We start from the raw sequence: 4093 nt of genomic DNA on the forward strand, positions 1-4093 counted from the left end.
GAAGGAGGGGGGCTGCCACGGGGCTGTAAGCTCTCTGCACCCTCACGCTCCCGCACATTACAGCCACCACCACCACCACCACCATCACCACCACACTACCCTACACAATCCTACGGCCGCTGCCGCATCTCCCCCGGGGGGGGTCTCCACCGCACCGCACCAGGGCCATAGCCACCACCACCTACTGCTACTGCTACTGCTACTGCCGCTGCTACTGCATGGCAGGTGTTTCCGGCAGCAGCGGCACCCAGGCAGCCGACCCTGCGGGGCGCCCCTGCTGCTGCTGCCGCGGCCGGTACCTCGCATGTCGGTGCTGGCGGCCCCGCTGGTGCCGGTGCCAGGCCCCTACCGGGCGGCGAACCCCGCACACGCCCTCACAGCAACCCGCAGAGTACCGCAACGAACACGACCTCAGCAGTAGCAGCTGCAGCAGTAGCAACCGCCACCAGCAGCCAAGTACAGTCCCAACGGCAACAGCCAGGGCCGCAGCCGTCCCCCACGCCCGCACCAGGCCCCGCAATGCACCCACCATCGCGGCCACAGCAACCAAGCCAACAGCAGCACATTCCGGGCATGCAGCAGCAGCAGCAGCAGCAGCAACGGGGTGGTGCTACTGCTGCTGGTACGGGTGCTACTGCTCTACTTGGCATCATGGGGCCGCCGCCGCCACGTCTCCAAAATTCGACACTGCAACAACAACAACAACAGCAGCAGCAACAGGACATACATACAGCTCCGACGGCGAATGTGACCACCCCAAGAGGCGCCCCCGTGCCCGCACCCGCCCCCGGGCTCCCCCCCAGACCGGGTGTCAGCAGCGGCGGCAGCGGCCCCAACCTCTCATTCAGCGCTGGCGGCGGCGGCGGCGGCAGCAGCAGTGTTGCACGTCGCAAAAAGATAGTGGGGCTGGATGACATGGATGTGGATCTCGATTTGGATTTGGATCTGGATTTAGATTTCGGTGTCGATTCTGGATTGAGTCGAGGTGGTGGAACCTCGGCCGTCCCCGATCATCCCCAGCAGCTGCAGGGCCCGCTTTCACGCTTTCAGCCACTACAGCCACGCCAGCCACTACAGCCACTGCGCCACCATCACCATCACCAGCAGCAGCAGCAGCAGCAGCAAGAGCCACGGCAGCCAGAGCAGCAAGATCAGAAGCCGCGGCACCAGTACACCGCAGCACCGCCACCACAACAGCTCCCACCGAATGGTCAACATTATCATCAACAGCAGCAACAGCCCCACAGTCACCACGACCACCAAGGAGGGGGGCCAACACCGATACAGCCACCTCAGCCACCACAGCCCCCACCACCACCGGCGGCAGCGGCAGTGCCTCCACTGCCATTGGATTACCGACAACAGGCTCCGCACCCGCACCCTCTGCAGGAGCACCCGCACCCAGCCTCATCAGCCCTGCTTTCGCCCGGCCGGCCGGGTGCCGCCGGGATGTGGGACGGGGGTGGGGGGGGCACCGCTGCGGAAGGAGACGGAGGGAGAGGCGTTCGGAGGCTGCTGCAGGCAGACCGGGAGGGGGAGGGGGAGGGGGAGGGGGAGGGGGAGGGGGATGCAGTGGTGGGCCTGATGCTGCCGGTGTTTTCCGTCTTGGGGAAGCGCCGGCCGGCTCCGGCGGAAGAGCTCCCGGCGGGGGGGACTCGGGGGCTGATGGAGCAGGAAGGGCCCCGCCAGCCGCAACGCAACAGGCAGCAACCTCTGCCACCACTGCAGCAGCAGCAGCAACAGCAGCAGCAGCAACTACACCGAGCTCAGTCGCTGAATCGGCCGCAGCATGGACACCAGCAGCAGCAGCAGCAGCAGGAGGCTCGATGGCCGCAGCCGCCAGCCGCCGTCGCCACCACGGCGCCTGTTTTCACCAGGCGGCCTGGGGGCGGCGGCGGCGGCGGCGGCGCACTGCAGGACCACACCACTGCAGCGGCAGCGGCAGATGGGATGGACCGGGACAGTCAGCTTGAGGTGGACTCAGGAGTACGACCGCCAGGAGGAGGAGCGGGGTCGTCGTACACCGGCGGCACCGGCGGCGGTGCCGCCGCAGCCGCCCTAACGGCGCCGCTGTCTCGGCCGGTCGCGTCGGCCCTTGACCTGTTCTATTTCCAATCGCAATCGCAGCCGCAATCGCAGCTGCCTCAGCGGGCGCTTCCTGCCCCGCTGCCATCGGCGGCGCGGCCGCTGCCTTCCGCGCCGTCCTTCGCGTTGCCTGTGCCTGCGGCGGCGGCGGCGGCTCGTGGCGGCAGTAGCAGCGGAGGAGTCGGTTCCGGAGCGGGCGTGCGGGAGCGCGGCAGAGCGGCTCTCCTTAGCCGGATGTTTTTTTCGCACGCGGACGGGGATGACGAGGACTTGGAGTTTGGTGACTTGGAGTAGTGGGGGGGGAGGACTTCTGAGGGTGCGACGAACAACACAAGGTCGGACAAAAGGTCTGGTTGGGCAACACGTGCGCACATTCGCAAGGGCGGAAGGGGAAAAAGGGGGGAGATGGAGAGAAGTAGGAGACAGTTCAGGAGTTTGTGTGTGTCTATGAGTGTGCGAGAGAGTTTTGTGTGTTTTACTGGGCGATGTTCAGTGAGCCGCAACGGGGTGTTGGGGGGGGGGGAAATGGCGATTATATTGGTTGTGGTGCACCGGGTAATAACTTCACAAGGTTGAACCGAAGCGAAAATGTCATGGTAACGCGGCTGGAGGTGTGTGTGAGTGTGTGTATATGTGTGTGCGCAATCATGCTTGGCTGACGACCTGCAGCGTTGACTTTTAGCTTGGCTACCTAGGCCTTAATGTTTTGCTGTGCTGTGCTGCTGCTGCTGCTGTCGCTGCTGTGTCCGCAGGTCGCCATCAAACGTGATTGCATATTCCCAGCAAGGCACGGAACAGAAAAACCGAATCAGTACGACCAACCGCAACGCGCGATGTATTCTTCAGGACCTAGAACCTGCAGCTCGTGAAGCGCCGATGTTCAAACCAATCTAAGAGACTAGATTTGAAGCAGCCGAGGCTGTCAAGGCAGGCTGGCAGTCAAGCCGTTTGCGGAAACCGCGTTGTTTGCGAACGAAAGGCTTTGACATCTTGAGGCCTGAACAATTTGTCTCACAAGCATAACACGCCTTGGGTATTCGACTTATGACTTTTGATGAGTTTATGAGCGGAAGGAACTGATGGGCGGCTGCAGTCTTTATGTGCGCCTGATTTTTGAATTTTCCGAATTTAAAAATTCCGAATTATTTTCACCGAAAACGAGAAAAATGGAACCTGCTCCACACTGTAGCACTTACAAATCCTGCTACATGGCTACAGCTGAGACTCATCCGGAAGGGGATGGGAAGACTAGGCAAGACTAGGGTACGCAAGGAACTCTGACTGAGAACGGCGGTGGATTCCCGCTGGGCCTTACATTGTCAACGAAATTCCAACCGCCATTCATCCGATGTTTCGTTAGCCTTCCTCCTGAATGGACACGATTCGTCAACCCGCCAGTACAACATCACCACCATCACCATCCCCCCTTCAGCATTGCGGTCGATACGCGACCCAACATGTACGGTGCAGTCCGCAGGTTGCACACCATCCACGTGTTTGCACGAACGTGTACGACACTTAATCACATAGATTCATGCACATGCAAGGCGGTTGCCACGCATGCACCATCGTCCACACACAGAGACACACACACAGTAATCATTAGAGGACTAGGGGGGGAGGTCCTATATGCCGCAAAAAGGGCGGGGAGGAGGGCCTTATGCAAGATCTAAGTAACTGTATGCCCTCCTCCTCTTTACCCTCACGTCACCACCTCCCTCCGATGCGGAACCTCCCCTACCTCCCCCACCTACCTCTGTCGCCCCTATCTCCCCTCTCCCACCCACATACCTCCTCCCCCCCGGGCATAGTCAGCGTCACCCGTCCAAACCCGCCGTACGGAAGACCTGCCCGGCTGCCTCCTTGCGACTGATCCACCCGCCCAAGCGGCGCACCAGCGCCTCCACATCCGCATCCACATCCGCATCTACATGAGGCGGCGGTGGCTGCAAGCCCCTGTGGTCCTCCCGCCCGTCAGCTGCTGGCGGGCCCCCCCCACCCGGCCCCG

This window comes from Volvox carteri (assembly GCF_000143455.1).
Source record: "Volvox carteri f. nagariensis unplaced genomic scaffold VOLCAscaffold_77, whole genome shotgun sequence".
NCBI classification, from domain to species: Eukaryota; Viridiplantae; Chlorophyta; class Chlorophyceae; order Chlamydomonadales; family Volvocaceae; genus Volvox; species Volvox carteri.